General features: G+C 37.0%; 1 protein-coding gene and 1 long non-coding RNA gene across 5 annotated transcripts in view; one reads left to right on the top strand and one right to left on the bottom strand.

The window, feature by feature from the left end:
• Nucleotides 1–16,894, top strand: part of LOC117199827 (uncharacterized) — a 33,697-nt gene extending 16,803 nt beyond the window's left edge. Inside the window, exons 3-6 of the long non-coding RNA XR_004481160.2 lie at nt 771–870; nt 3,247–3,341; nt 9,373–9,564; nt 13,872–16,894. This is a non-coding gene — a long non-coding RNA (uncharacterized LOC117199827). The remainder of the gene's footprint in view (nt 1–770; nt 871–3,246; nt 3,342–9,372; nt 9,565–13,871) is intronic.
• Nucleotides 1–17,033, bottom strand: part of DYNC1I1 (dynein cytoplasmic 1 intermediate chain 1) — a 497,106-nt gene that overhangs the window by 4,241 nt on the left and 475,832 nt on the right. The gene's annotated exons all lie outside the window — the stretch shown is intronic.

The raw sequence follows: 17,033 nt of genomic DNA, 5'->3' as shown, positions 1-17,033 counted from the left end.
GCCTCAGCAGTGGCGCAGGCTCAGTAGTTATGGCTCGCAGTCTCTAGAGCACAGGCTCAGTAGTTGAGGCGCACGGGCTTAGCTGCTCCGCAGCATGTGGGATCCTCCCAGACCAGGGCTCGAACCCGTGTCCCCTGCATTGACAGGTGGATTCCCAACCACTGTACCACCAGGTAAGCCCCTAGAACTTTAAATTTTTATTACAGTTGATGATATCCTCAGATACGATCTATCCAAGACAACTTATTGGAGGGTGGCATCATCATCCTACAAAGTACCGTCCTTCAATTAGTGCTCTGTCCTGAGGTTAAATGTTTCAAGGATTTAATTCTGGAAATGATATACAGGTGGGAGAAGTAAGTTTTTTTTTCTTTTAACAACTTTTTTTTGGGTACTTCTTTGTTATTTCTTATTTGGAGAAACGGAGTACTAACAAGAACTCCCATTTAGTCGTATGAGTTGAGTTCTGGATGGTTAAGTACTTCCCTAGTTATTGAAATGAATCCAAATTCCTTTTTAGACAGTGACACAAGTTCACAACAGTCTTGAATGGCACTGTTACCCCTTTGCTCAGTTCATTTTCTCAACTTTGAGTTATTTTCCTATGCTCTACTATTCATTTTTCTCTTCAATTTTACAAAATACTGCACTGGGGAAATGAAGTCCTCAAAATAAATTATACAAAGAGCTAACAAAAAGTATGAGCAGGAAAAGGTTGGCAACATATTTATATGAAAGAATAGGTCCACTCTTTCTTGTCTTTTCTCCAGCTCCTGACCAAGCCCTCCCAGAAAGAACCACAAAAACAAAACAAAAAGCCCAAGAAGATACAAAAGCGAATCCTGATAACATAAATTTTTCTCATATAAGGTGAGAATCAAGTTAAATCTAAAATGCCTCGTAACTTCATGTAACGTTAAATATTGGAAAAAAGCAGATCTCACTAGTAAAAGTGATATACTCGAGGGGTTTGGCTTCTAAACGTAACACTGTACTTATTATTGGTTAAAATGGCACAAATTTAAGTTACTATATGATACCATATGTAATGTTTTATTGATAGCAATGTATAGAAACAATATACTAAAACAAAACAGGTCAATGTGTTTACATAGTTTCATGTAGTGGTAACGGCAAGACTTAAGAAACAACTCTAATATTATGAAACATTAAGGGTTGAATATGTGTCCAGATACAGTCTGGGACAGAACTGAGTATCACTGATGACATATAAAATTGTGCATCTAACTTTTCAAAGACAAATTTTTTGGTAGTCTCGTTCCTTTATTTGTTAAAGAAATCAAAGTAGTAATTTTAATATTTACCATTAATAAAACAAAATTTAAAGGGTTTTGTAAGTAAAATCTTCGAGTTTTTTTTAAAAAAATTGAAGTATAGTTGAGTTAAAAATTGTTTCAGGTATGCAGTAAAGTGATTCAATTATATATACTTCAGATTATTTTCTATTTTATATTACTACAAAGTATTGAATATAGTTCCCTGTGCTATTCAGTAAATCTCTGTTGCTTATCTATTTTACATATAGTAGTTTCTGTCTGTTAATCCCATACTCCTAATATATCTCTTCCCACCCCCATCTTCCCTTTTGGTAACTGTACGTTTGTTTTCTATGCCAGTCTGTTTGTTTTGTATCTACATCCGTTTGTATCATTTTTTAGATTCCACATATAAGTGATATTATGATATTTATCTTTCTCTGGCTTACTCCACTTAGTATAATAATGTCTAGGTCTGTCCATATTGCTGCAAATGGCATTATTTCATTATTTTTTATGGCTAAGTAATATTCCACTGTGTATCTACATCACATTTTCTTTATCCACTCATCTGTCAGTGGACATTTAGGTTGCTTCCATGTCCTGGCTATTGTAAATAGTGCTGCAATGAACATTGGGGTACATGTATCTTTTCCAATTAGAGTTTTCATCTTTTCCAGATACATACCCAGGATTGCTGGGTATGTGGATTGCTGTGTGGGATTGCTGGATCATATGGTAGCTCTAGTTTTATTTTTTCTCAGGAACCTCCATACTGTTTTCCATAGTTGCTGCACTAATTTACATTCCCACCAACAGTGTAAGAAGGTTCCCTTTTCTCTACACCCTCTCCCAGCATTTAGTATTTTTTGCCTTTTTGATGATGGCCATTCAGACCAGTGTGAGATAATACCAAGTTGTGGTTTTGATTTGCATTTTTCTGATAGTTATGGATTTTGAACATCTTTTCATGTGCCTGTTGGCCATCTCTATGTCCTCTTTGGAGAAACGTCTATTTAGGTCTTCTACCCATTTCTTTGATTGGGTTGTTCAGTTTTTTTGATACTGAGTTGTATGAGCCGTTTGTATGTTTTGGATTAGCCCCCTGTCAGTAGCAGCATTTGTAAATATTTTCTCCCATTCCATAGGCTGTGCTTTGCTGTTATAGAAGTTTAGGTCTGATTTGGTCCCATTTGTTTATTTTTGCTTTTATTTCTTTTGCTTGGGGAACTGATCTAAGAAAATATTGCTATGATTTATGTCAGAGGATGTTTTGCCTATGCTCTCTTCTAGGAGTTTCATGGTGTCATTTCTTATATTTAGTTCTTTAAACCATTTTGAGTTTCTGTATATGGTATGAGGGATATTGTAATTTCATTGATTTACATGTTGTCCAGCTTTCCCAGCCCCACTTGTTGAAGAGACTGTCTTTTCTCCATTGTATATTCTTGGCTCCTTTGTCACAGATTGACTGTAGGTGTGTGAGTTTATTTCTAGGCTCTCTATTCTGTGCCATTGATCTATGCCTGTTTTTGTGCCAATACCATTGCTGTTTTGATTACTATTGCTTTGTAGTACAGTCTGAAGTCTGGAAGGGTTATTTCTCCTGCTTTGTTCTTTTTCCTCAGAATTCTGGGTCTTTTGTGGTTCTATGTAAATTTTAGGATTTGTTCTACTTCTGTGAAAAATGTCATGGGTATTTTGATAGGGATTGCATTAAAGCTGTAGATTGCTTTGGATAGTATGGCCATTTAACAATATTAATTCTAATCCAAGAGCATGGATATCTTTCCATTCTTTGAATCACTTTCTTTTATCAGTGTTTTATAGGTTTCAGCATATACGTGTTTCACCTCCTTGGTTAAGTTTATCCCTAGGTATTTTATATATATATTATATAAATATATTTATATATATATAAAATAAATAAATAAATAAATATACTTTTTTTTTTGGCTGCACCCCACAGCTTGCGGGATCTTAGTTCCCTGACCAGGGACGGAACCCAGGCCCTCAGCAGTGAAAGCACAGAGTCCTAACCACTGGACCACCAGGGAATTCCTGGTAGGTATTTTATATTTTTGATGCTATTTTAAATGGGATTTTTACTTTCTCCTTCTGATATTTCATTGTTAGTGTAAAGAAATGCAACAGATTTCTATATATTAATCTAAGAATGAATTTTATCAAATTTAAAAGTTTCTGATAAAAAATATACCCTACTGTGGAACTACTGCAATACATTTGACCTTTTCCATGGTGATGGAAATAATAGTACTATATTTGTCCTTAAAAATACAGATTCACCCTCACAAAATGTTTCACAGTATTCTAACATATCTTGTCTTTTTGATCTGTGAAAGTTTCATTTAGGTTGGGAAAATATTAGAAGTTTGTTTTTTCTTTTTTAAATTGCTCTGCCAAGCATTTTCCTCTCTAGAATACCATAAACTTCACAGAAAAGTTAGCTTGTTTTGGTTCACACACACAAAATTCTTGATTAGAACAGGATGAGAACACAATTGCTTCTAGAAACTTAAATTTATCTACCTCATCCTATCACACTTTTTCATCTAGCTGACTATAAAAACAATCCAAGATCATCATAATGTTAGAAGGTGAGGTGCACACTGCCCCATTTTTAGAGTTAAATATCACCATCAGGAAGCACTTTAAGTATAATCTTAGCTTGAATGTGTATTCACAGGCTGTTTCCACACCCAAAGTAATAATTTTTGGCATCTGAATTACTTGTAGGTAAGACCAAACAGGTATCCTAACACACAAGACCACCACTCTTTTCATTTTACATCTTTGGCTGTAAACAGCATCTGTTTGGACAGAACTGTGTCCTTCTTACCCTTGGCAGTTCCTGACTCTTCTCACTTGGTTCTCTCTTATTAGAAATGTCTAGAAAAGAAGTTCATGAGCATAAGTGCATCTGAAACTTTCTCTAGGAGACTTTTAATCCAATTTTACCTTAATCATTAAGTAGGATAAAAAACTCTGCTCGTTTCTTTGATTAAGAGAAAGACTGCTGTCATGCCCTTCTAACTAGCATATATATATCTATTCAATACTGATTTAGTCATCATGGACTTAGTACCAGCTATATGGCAGGCACTGTGGTAGGACTAAAGATACAGTGATGAATCATTTTGGCATATGATGACTATAAATATTAATTATAGTGTTTTCTTAGGTCAAAATGTGTGAATACTGGCGTAGGTTTTTTTTTTTTTTTAAACTTTACTGATATTCAGAAAGTGAGTAGAGTAACCTAAAATTTACCTTCTTACAGTGATAACTGCAACATTTCCTGGTATGTGTTGTGTGTCAAGCGAGTAGCAGGGAAGCAAATGGCATGTTAATGACATGGCTTCAGCATCTCTTCAGGTTTCTGTCAAGGCATTAAGGCTAAATCTAGACCATCACTATGGATTTTTTCCCCCTGAAAATAAGTTTAGAATAATTTTCAAACAATTTAAATTTCTGATAGGAAGAATATTCACAAGTGTCTAATGGTGATGAACAATTTCAATTAATTTAAAAAACATATTTGAGAAGCACTGTGAAGGAAATAGCCCAGAGTTATATCAAGGGACTACCATAAAAAAGGGCCCGAAAAAATTGACCAGTATTGTCCTGAGTCAAAGTGGATCTGGAAACATTTTGGGCCTTCAGATTCATCCACCAACATCCACATCCTAGGTCAGAGGTGACTCAGATTCTTCTACTGCTTCAGCCAGGGTTCACCACTCGCCAGTTTACCACCCCCCTTCGCAATTGGATGATTGTTTTCTAACTTTTTGCTAAATGTATAAAGCATTTTTGTGCCAAAAGCACTCAGGGAGCCGATTCCTGAGATAACAAAATCTTAGCTCTAAGAGTAGGTGCCTCTTATAGATATGATATGACCATACATTTACAGCCAAGGGAACTAAGGCCAAAGGTAGTTTCTGAAGCAGTAATTTGCCCCTAAGGAGGAGGTAAAATGAGCCTTAGATTTGGACAGGAAACTTAAGTCCTGCTTTCATCTTGGTTACTGGCCATGGTCAGGCACTTAACCTCTCATTGCCTCAATTGTAAAATGGGGATGATGGTGTCTGACCCATTTATCAAAAGAGAGGTGGAGAGGATGAGAAAGGTAATCTAAGTGAAGAAAGTATTATGAGTTCAACACAGAATAGTCATGCATTCTTGTTCTATGAACAGTTACTCAGATTGAACATGTTCCTAAAAATCACATATGTGAGTGGCATACGTATCAATTCGATATCATCTTTGTGGTTTTGCTTTAAGAATTAATTCTAATTTTGCTATGTGAGGACATTAAGAAGCAGACCTCTCTCTGACAGACAGGAAACAGAAGGACAGGGAGCTGAATGATTTGCTCAAGACCATGTAACTTACCGCATATCAGTGTGGGCAATCAGGAGCCTCACCCCTTTAGGAAATGCCAGCATACCATGGCAGGCAGGTAATGTGTTTTGAGTCACCTGCTCAAAGATTCTAAATATTTTTAATCTTCTAAGATTCCTGGAAGATGTAAAGGTCAGAAATAAAAAGCAAAAGCGCAAAAGTTGTGGAAAAATTCATGAAAATTGATCGTTTTCATCCTCCCCCTTCATCCCCCTAGTTCTGAGGCTGTGTCATGGGTCTGCCCCCCAGCCTCCTCCCGCCTGAATGGAATGGAGGATGCCCCTAGATCCTGCCCTACCCCATCCCCAAATAACTAATTAGGCTAACCACTGGGTGTCCTGCCTGGGCTTCCTGGGTTTCTTGTGTACCTAAAGGGAGGCACAGATTGCACGATAACTAGATTTTGAGAATGGAGCCAGGGTTGACTTTTTTCCACCTCAGACAGCACCCAGATGATATGGTTTCTTTCACAGCTCTGCCAATAATTTCCTGGGTGTCCTTAGGAAATGTATGTTTTAACATCTTCACTTCATTTGTGAGAAAAAGGAATTTTTCCACTAACTCCTAGGACCATTGTGAATATTAAACAAGATCTCCCCCCAAATATAAAAAGCTTAAGCTCAGTGTTTGGCACATTATAAACCCCAGATAAATGATGTTGTTCACCCTATATTTTTCCTTCTTAATGGTAATTCCCTCTCCTCCAATTTTTTTCCTTTTTTCTTTTTTCGCTTCCTTACCTATTTTCTTTCTTCCATTTTCTTCTTTTCACCTACATAGAGCACTGCATTTTTTAGAAGTACACCTTAGATTTGATCATATTTGCTTTCTTAAAAACCCATACAAATCATTTCCTAGATAGCTATTATTAAATGTATGACTGAGTTTCACAAACTGGGTGTGGGGAAAGGGTTCTTTCAGATCACAAGAAAAATCCTGTCAGAGGACGTTTTGTTAATTTAAAAATCAAATTCCAAGTATAATTATTCCTTGTAAATACACACATACACATGCATCTTTTTCATTTTTCAAACATGACCAATACAGCTTTGTCAACCTGTTTTTTTTTATAAATTTACTTATTTACTTATTTATTTTCGGCTGCGTTGGGTCTTCGTTGCTGTGCATGGGCTTTCTCTAGTTGCAGCCAGCACGGGCTACACTGTGTCGTGGTGCACAGGCTTCTCATTGCAGTGGATTCTCTTGTTGTGGGGCATGGGCTGTAGGTGCATGGGCTTCAGTAATTGTGGCACGTGGGCTCAGTAGTTGTGGCTTGTGAGCTCTAGAGCTCAGTAGTTGTGGCGCACAGGCTTAGTTGCTCCGCGGCATGTGGGATCTTCCCGGACCAGGGCTCGGACCCGTGTCCTCTGCATTGGCAGGCGGACTCTCAACCACTGCGCCACCAGGGAAGCCCAAGCTATTTCCTTTTCATGGCACTTTCTATGGTGGGAGTCTACATTTTTAGCTCAAGTTGTAAGGCCTTGTAACCACTGAACATGCTGTTATAAAAATCAAATGACTTTTTATAACCAGGGTTAAGCACACAAATATCATGCATGTGTCCCTTTTTATAAGCACATGGCTAACCATTCTAAGCAGTCCTCAGTCAAGCCTCCCTCATTTGTTAGTAATTTTAAAGGGTTTATAGTACCTAGCAGCTGATTTTAAATAGCTGCATTATCTGCAGTAACTCCTACCAGCCCAATGCTGTATTTTTTATGTTAAAAGTATCCGTCTCAGGCACTGCCTAGTATAAAAGCAGGTTACTTTTTAAAAATATCTTGGATAATTAAGACAGAAAGGCATTCTGTAATTTCAGTGTGCCACGCTTAACGTATCTGAGAACCCAAGCAAATTAAAATGAGTAGGACTCCAGGTTTCAGGATAAATATTCCAGGATGTGTGGTTCGGCAGCATCTTTGTCATCTTTCAATTAAATGGAGTCATTATAAAAAAAAAAAGTCTGAGACAATTACGTTAACCATGGATTCCAAAGAGATACACAATTCAGCTCCTGTATTAACCTAAAAATGAAAGTTTTCTTTAAAACGATATCTTACGAATTACCTTTTCACTTTAATGCACGCTGATTTTGTTGTTCTTGTTGCTAATGCATTTAAAGAAACCGTGGACGTGAACATGGGTTTCCACAGAACAACTGCTAAACCCTTCTAAGCTCTAAAAGCTTTTTAAGAAGTACAACAGTTAATGGCACCCCAATTCAGGAGACTGCGAACTTACCGGTGTACAAACACACATTTGTGTTCAGAGGAAGCCTATATTTTTTAGGACACTTCCCTTTGCCACACACACAGAGGGAAGCAAAGCGGGAGGTCATAAGCAATGAAACAGCTGCCAGAACAGAACGAGACCAAGCTCCACTGTATTTAACTCGTGGGAGAGTCTAGCATCACTGGTAACAATGGATGAAACCACGAACCAAAATTCCAAGCCAGAATGCCAGTATACAGAGCGCATAAGTATACTACAGTGCTCCACCACGAAAAGATATACTGTGTGGTAACTTAGTATTTAGAGAAGTCCAGAAAGTAGAAGTTACATTAGTCTCCATTCTGTAGCATCTGCTGTTACCAGTCAGTAGGTCAAAATTTCTGTGAAATTTAGCATCATGCTAAGCTATGGTAGTCTGATGATATCTGATTATTTTTTGGTTAAGAAAGAATTTCTTTTTTCTGAAAATCCCATCTAAGGGAACCCTCTATCCACCCATGAAGCTTGAGATCTTTCTGCTAAAGTTCTCTTCCTAGTATCTTTAAATGAGTGCTTGACTTTTATAGCATGTTTGTTAGAACAATACTTTTAAAAAATCCATTACCACCCAATTAAGGAAAAAAAATTAAGTTAGGACATAAAAGTCAAAAGTAAACAGTAACAAATACGAGTCTATATCAATTTCAATAAGCCAGCAAACACGGAAGGAAATAATTTTAAACATTATTCTTAAAAAGTGAACATTTAGAACTATTCTTCATGTTAAAATTTAGCATCATGGGAAGTGTGACAAAATTCTGAAGTTTTTACCTGAGGGGGGAAGAACCCACACAGCTGAAAAAGAGTTAATTCACTATGGCTTAACGATGACCTTGTTCACATTTGTATCAAAATCTTGTCACTCTCTTTTCTTTAGAAATGTCTTCAGCATTATTTTTCTATTATTTAGAACAATCTGTTTCTCTGTCCAAAAGATGGAAAAAATTGCTAAAAACTTTGGCTGGTGGGCAACAATGGAAAATAAACTTTTTAAACTTCACTACCATTCTTTGTCCATAACACAAAAGATCAAGAAACTGACAGGGAAATGAAAAAGCATATGCTACTCAAACTGATCTTTCATACCAGCTGACTAAACATATATCCTTTCTCTTTCTGATATTAACTATAGGTTTTCTAGTAAATTTCTAGCAACCACTGCATCTAAGCAGTTTTGACAAAAAGAAGGCTTATTGCTAAACATCTTAAAAACATTTACCAAGGTAATAAAAGAAATGTTATTCCCTCCTACTGAATGTTTGGGCATAAAAGAGGTATTTTTATAATGTAGTTCATGATTTACCATATCTATAGTGTCCAAAAAAAGCAAAATGAAAAAGAAGCATTTTTCCAGTGGTTTGACGACTATTTGAATAAACTGTTCCTCTTCTGTTACCTCTAGTGACCAACTGCTCACTTTTAAAAGCAACAGAGGGGCTTCCCGGGGGGCGCAGTGGTTGAGAGTCCGCCTGCCGATTCAGGGGACGTGGGTTCGTGCCCCGGTCCAGGAGGATCCCACATGCCGCGGAGCGGCTGCACCCATGAGCCATGGCCGCTGAGCCTGCACGCACATCCGGAGCCACACAAAAAAACGGTAGAAGCAAAGGAGGGGAGAGTGACTGGGATAGAGACTGGAGAGGAAGGACAAGCACTCTTTTCTAAATATATTTTCTATGTATCTTTTACCATGCAAATATAGTCAAAGGATTTTTCCTGTCCATTCATCTATAGCCAATGTGGAGGCTGCCCTCTGAACGCTTCACACCATTAAGCTTTTCCTTAACCTTCAACTTTCACATGTGAAACATTCATTCACCGAATTATTTACTGAGTGCCTGTTATGTGCCAGGCACTGTGCTAGGCCAGGTTATCCTGTTCAAATAGACAACTGGCAAGTACCTATGTTTCTGTGGATGTGGCACTCTAAAATCAGAAAAACTCTACTGAGGAATGTGATAAGCCAAAGGAGGGCTGCCAGACTGATTTTTTCCCCTCAGTCAAAGGGTGCCTAGTTCTTAGGATACTAGAAGATGTTCAGTTTTTTCCTAAGGGTTTTTAATGCCAAGACAAATAAAAATAGAAGATCCTGTCTAAATGTTGAGGACAAAGATCTCGGGGAATGGACCACGATCAGCTTTATCGGCCAGCCTAAAAAGTAAGAGTGCAAACTTTCTTCTACAATGTTAAGCTCTGACATTCCCTAAATGGTTGATCAATAATTCATGTTTTAAAATGGGAAAGATGTTCTGATAGCTGACATTCTCAAAAATTCATGCAGACCTTCCTTGAAAGTAGAATAGAATGATTCATTCACTTCCTCCCTTTGCAAGTCCAGCCTGTATGGCATATAAATATTTATACATCAACATGTATAGGCAGATATTTGATTTCATATTCTATTTTAGATATACCAATAGTAACACACATACTCACAGAAGAAACAAATAACTTCATTTCTATACAGGCCAGTGTTAATCTAGACTCACATATGATTGAAGCAGCTTCATGCTCGGGCTGGTCTAAGCTGTGATTTGAGGCTACCGTTCTAAGCAGTAATTTTTCAAGATAAAGTTTAGCAGTTTTGAAATTCTAAAACTAAACACAATTTTGTTAGACATAAAAAAAATTAACACTATAATTAATGACTGCTTCAAAATCCAAACTGCTATTGAAGAGGACAGTTTGAAACCACAGAAGAATCATAAAGATGATTAATTATACAAACTGATACTTGTTTCAGAAGGTTTATAGTCAAAGACCATTTATCACCAAAATGGGAATATATTAATTTCATTGAATATTGCAGATTACTCTGCACACATTTGGTTTTTATAAAATTAGATATTAGTGTTTTCACTTAATCAACTACTCCATAATATATAAAAGTCATTAAGTATTATCAATTCAGAAAAAAGTGGCTTGAAAATATATTTAAATCCATTTTTATACACTAATGCTACCTGAATAAGCACACTATTTATATAATAATTAGTTTAATCATGGTCTTTTACATATGTAATTATCAAAATAAAAGCCACTGTGACTACATTCACTATAAGATAATTATAACATTAATTGGAATAGCACTTTTCTTTTTACAACACTTCTCCTAGAAGAAATCAAGTTAATACTAAAATTATAATCGTCCATTTTAATCAGATTATTTTATTTCAAATATAATTTATTATGACATGGAAATGAATATATTATTTCAAAGTAGCTTATTTTATATAATTATATTTATTAGCACCCCAAATCTGCCCATGCAAATATATGCCTTTGTGCTTTTGACTTAACTGCACAGGTTTCTGGCTATGATAATAAAAATTCAGGTTAAAAACTGAAAAGTCCAGTTGAAAAATCCCAAATGTTTTGCTTCTATGTCATCAAATATCTAGATATTACTGGCAGAACTAAGTATCTGGATTTTCAGTTTTTATCTGGATTTTGGCATCACAGAATAGTTTATGCCAAAGTCTTTGCAATGGAGGGAAAAACCAAAAGAAGTGTTTAGTATCAGCAAAAGATAAAAATATTGTTTATCTACTGAAGAATAAGCTACTACTTAAAAGACCTTCAAGAGTCTAGCAACTTATGGCCACACTCATTTAATGAGAAACACAAGTGTTTTGGGTGATTATAACTGGACTCTGGTAAGCTGAGCCTAGCTCTGCCCTTCTCTTCTGGAGGCTCCCAGAGCTTAGCTATGCTATCAGGCTCGTCATCAGCAGGGGATAATGGCTTTCATAGAGCACAATAATTAAATCGACTGATTTCGAGTGCAGTTCTTTTTCATTAAGGAACTCTTATTTGAATCAACCCCCAAATTTCACTTTAACTTATTTTGTGTTCTGCATTCCCCCCCCTTCCCCACAGAGGGGGATTATTTAGAGCACAAATTCCTGTGGAAAACTGATGTAGGCACTGTCCTACTGGAAAACATGAAATCGTTCCACAAAACAAACAATTATTGCCTCCGTGTAATCGACTTAAAAACCATACGTGTATTGTTATTTATTTTGTGTTTTGCTCAAACCCTTTTTGACTCCCAGTACTTCCAGTTTATCAGGTGCTCCTACGTAGAACTGCTACTTAAGCTGCAAGGAAAATGGCTCATGGAATCTCTTTGCTTTTATTCTTATTCTAGCTGGCTATGAGAATGGTTTGAGGCACATTTTAATAGTCCTCTTACATTATCATACCTTGACCATCATTCTAAAGTATATTGCACAGGTCATTTTTCCTATTGGGAATCCAAGTAAACTTTTCATTCTAATTTTTAATTTCAGCTTTAAAATATATTCAAATGAACATTTAGCAACTAAGATCTGATGCAGCCAAAAGTAAATAAATAATAAATAAATCTTTTTAAAAAATGAACATTTAAATTCATGCTTACGGTTTTAGCAGTTGCATTTGATCTCTCGTATTCTCCTGCCTTTTTCCTTTCTAAAAAATTTTCAAGGCCTTTTTAACACATTGACAAATGTCAAATTTATTGTATTTATTAAAATTTGTAATAAAATGACTGCCATTCTTTTGGCCCCAAAGAGTCATATCAAACAAGCTATATGAAATGTTGCCAAAGCTCAGGGTTAAACTTTAGAGATTAATACACATTTCCTTAGGTAATTAGTGAATGGGATACCAAGCAAATAAAGCTGGGACGATAAGATTTATTCATCTCCCAAATTAGTTTTTAAGTTGCCATTTTATTTTTCAGATTCTACTTTAGGCTGAAATGATTTTGGAATTTTATCATTTGACTACTGTAAAAACAATCAGGGATTTGAAACTTATGAGTATTCGTCACAACTGAAAACAGTCTTCTCTAGAAGAGGTTAATGGAAAAAGAAATAATAGGAGGTGGAAGATAAACTGCTTCTTTCACAACTGGTGCTGCAAACAGCATTCTAACTAATTCAGATAAGCAGCAAACATAGTTGTTAGGGGATATTTATGACAGCTGCATCTGTGTGACAGCAATGAAGCATTAAAAATGGCAACGGGCTTTCTATAAAACACATCTGCAAGAAAGACAGGTAGCTAGGCTGACGATCAATCATCAGGACACGTGAATAATTCTATACTCGCTGGCCCATGTGCTGGTAAAATCAGCTCCGTACGTATATATAAATAGAAAAGCTCGCTATTCGGTAAAGAGCCACAGCAGGGAGTAATTTTTATTTTTAATTCTTAAGAATATGTGTGTTCACACATCATTTTTAAAAATCCGACAATGATGAACAGGTCTCTGTGAGTGTATTCTCAAGAAGAATACACTCAACATTTTCAGGTTATATTTGTAGTTAATTTCTGACTTGTTATCTTACCCATCTTTCAATTAATTTAATGGGATCATACAGCTCCAAAACAAACAGATTGCATCCCACAGTTTGGGGAGCAAAATCCTGGAAACTTATTCAAGAGCTAGGCTCATTTTCAAGTGTAGATCTTAGAAAATTTAAATGGTGCATGCAACCACTGTCTATTTAAGTAACTTTTAAGATGCATGAATAGAATTAAAATTATAGCCAAATAATAAAAGGGGTCTTCTCTGTCTTTCACTGAATTCACATAACTTCCATTTACGCTAATGGGAGTTAAGCACCTGCTCTGCAAAGAAAATAGACCCCTATCTGTGAAAATAAACGTGTACAGTATATTTTCCAGATACAATGCTCAAATCAAACAACCAAAAATGTATGCTATATAAACAAAGCATCATGTGGCCTACCTGAAAACACTTGTTTTATATTGTACCTCCTTAGTCGTAGACCTTGAGATATTACTCATGCCTTTGCTATTTAAATGTACCAGAAAGAAAAAAAAAAAAGGATGGACAGACTCAATCTGATGGTTTCAGTGAGCTCATACACAATCCTCTGTTTACCCCTTCAGAAGTTCATAATAAATTGCATCAGTAAATCTGGATTCGAGCCACTGCTCTCTGCCATCATCTTAAAAGTCATGGAGGACAACTGTACATAAGAGGAGGGCATGATCATGGGCGCACTGTGCTGGGACTCCCTGCAGCAGCTGCAGCCTCGGCTGGGACAGGAGATGAGGCAGACGACTGTTAACGACTGTGACACCAGAGTCCCTTTCTGCAGCGCCCTTCTGGCTGAGTGTGAGGTCTCACAGGAAGGCACGTCTACCTGGGCTTGAATGGAGCTCTCTCCATTGGCAGTCACAGGAGTCACAGAACCTCTATCAGGAGGTTCTTGACACCGAGGTGGACAGAGAAAGGCTGCCCCTCTCGACTCCACCTAAAGTAGGCATCATAGAGATCTTTCCCAAAACTCTATTATACTTTCAGTTAAAATTATGATGTGATCAAAAGAGGGTTGTGGGGAGGTAAATTAGAATATCCACCAAATATCCAAATGTGATATTCAGAATATAATGTCATTGCTATTCTCATCCAACATTTTTGAATAGTCTTAAGGAGTAGGTAATAATAATATCATACGGCATGCACTACATTTAACCATATCTCTATAAAGATTTCTCCTTCTTCCTAATTGTCTAGGTCAAGGCCAAAATTTTTAATTTCTGATCTGCATTGTGAGTGGTATTGAAAGCAATACTCTTGTGGACAGGAGGGAATACAGAATTTGAGGGGCCCAGTGCAAAATGGAAACATGGAGTACCTTGTTGAAAAATGTCTTAACAGTTGGAAGACAATGACAACAGAGCATTAAACCAAGCTCAGGGCTCCTCTGCACGGGGCCCTGCAAGATGGCACAGGTGGGACAACCATGAAGCCAGCCTCGCTCTGAAACAGGACCTTACGAAAGATAGCCTGCTGCCCCCTCCTCCCTTCTCCTCAGCCTAACAGAGGTCTCAGTCAAGTAAACCATGGGAGAATGAATGTGAGATGTCCTCCGGTAGACAGACACCAGTTCTATGTACTGGTCCCAAGGAAAATGGAGCAACAGAGTGTCCTCTAAAAACTACCATTTACTTCCTTATACAGATTGTATTGTAAGGCTTATCGAAAAGTGTTCCATCTTCTTCCTAGAGGGTTCCACAAAGCAAGGTTTTCTATCCAAAGGCCAGCGTGACCCTGGTGATGGGCTCTGTTTTAATGGGGCCTGGAGGACTAGTTTTGGATACAGATAATGGTAGCACTGTCTCCTGGCAATCTGATCCTCAGTGACATATTTTTTCTTTCTCTGTATTTTTTTCCTTTTAAAATCACTTCCTGCTTAAACCCCTTCCCTCTCGTCAGTCGTGCACCAGCGTTGGATTTGACCTCAAATTCTAAATGGGCCAGGTTGCCGTGAAGGCGCTCCACCTGGCTTTCTGCAGTGTAGGTGATTAGGAAGGCTGGGGAAGCACTGTTTAGGGGGTGCCCTTCTAAGGACAGCTGTGCTCTGTCAGGTCTAGGTTTAGTGAACGAGACAATAGTAATTACAGTAATGGCAGCATTTGCCTATGAGCTACCATCTCTCCGAAGTGGGCTTCAGCTAAACTCAGCTGGAGGAGTTGTCTTTCCTTTTAGGAACGTGGAACCTCTACAGAGTTGGTCTTCAGAGACTTAGAACAGGCTATAGAGGCAAGCAAAGAGAAACAGAAAAGGACCCCTCTATTTCTCCCCCAAAATACATATAAATATTTTTGTAAGGTATTTACAAATTTAAGAGAAAAACTATACTTACAACAAAATTATCTTGTCAAGTCTCAGTTTTTCTGAGCTATAGGTTACTTTTTAGGATCAAACAATACAGAAAGAACTGTTCAAACGTATAAGCTTATCCTGATTTTCGGTCATTCAGAAAAGGGCTCGAAGATTATAATATTACCTACTCTCAATAAAAGAGCATATCCCCCCCATTTTTTTTTTCCCCCTGGTAGTGAATTTGTAGGGATAAACAACCCTACAAATTTTGGGGCCTATTATGTCACAGAGATTTTTTTCTATAGCCTGTCTAGACTCCAGACAATAGATGAGACTGGCCTAGAGTTGCAGACATTTCCATAGTCTGTAATGTCCCTTAGAAAAGTAAGGGCAATAATACTAAAATGAAAACCAGCCTGATCTGCTGGCATGATAGGAGAAATATGAGTATGACAACACTTTACAACTTAGAAATGATGACAACAACCTAGGAAGAAGTTTTAGCAGCCATATATCAGCCAAAGCAACTTCTACAAAATCATACATACTCCCCCAGTATGAGTCATATTCAAGTAATGTTGTCCAATGGCTATAAAATCACCTTATTGCAGAAAATTCTGTGTATATGTTATGTTGTATTTTCTTATTGCCTAGAGGTGGTGTGTGTGAATGTATATTACATATATATGAATATATGACCACAAATCATTTGTGGTCAGCATACAGATTTTTCAAAATGCCTTACTTTAAATAAACCAGATTGTTAGACTATTCTGCTTTTCAGCCCTCTTGGATAAAACAATTAATGTTGCATATAATCTTAAGAGAATTAAGGGACGTTATGTATAAGCAAGGGAAGTGGAGAAAAGAGTTTTTAAATTTCATCTATTTTCTACCATTTCGTCTCTGAGCATGTCTCCACATACCTATTTTCCCTCCTACAATTGTACTTGTTCTAAACAAAGGAAAGGAGGAGAGAAACCTTTTGTTTCTTTATATTCTCCTTCTTTGCTACCTTTTAAATTTTTAAATAAATGAACCAATGTAGAATAAGTGTTTTTGTTGCTTGGTTTTATGATGATGAAGACCATGAAAAAGATGCACTGATTTTAAATATTCATTGAAGAAAATATTGCTTTAAAAATATTGGCAATATTTTTAATTCAGAGGGTATTCTCTTTCTCAAAGACTCCAAACTACGTCAGTAGTCACTGGACCATTTGCATCTTCACCACTGGGGATGAATATTAACAGAGTCTTTGTCACTGTTAGAATGACTCAGCTTATGACATCAGGAGTAGTTGAGGGGCAGCGGGGGGACGGCGGGGGCGGGGGGAGTCTAATGAAATAGACGGCATGCAGTGAAAACAAGAGATTCTTCTAGCTGTTCTCCTTAGAGTTGTACATCCCCAAACAGAAGACTCCCATCTCTGAAGTCA

The sequence above is a fragment of the Orcinus orca genome, chromosome 9, assembly GCF_937001465.1.
Source record: "Orcinus orca chromosome 9, mOrcOrc1.1, whole genome shotgun sequence".
Lineage (NCBI taxonomy): Eukaryota > Metazoa > Chordata > Mammalia > Artiodactyla > Delphinidae > Orcinus > Orcinus orca.
The sequence above is the reverse complement of the archived record's forward strand: the minus strand, read 5'-3'. Positions and strand labels throughout refer to the sequence as shown.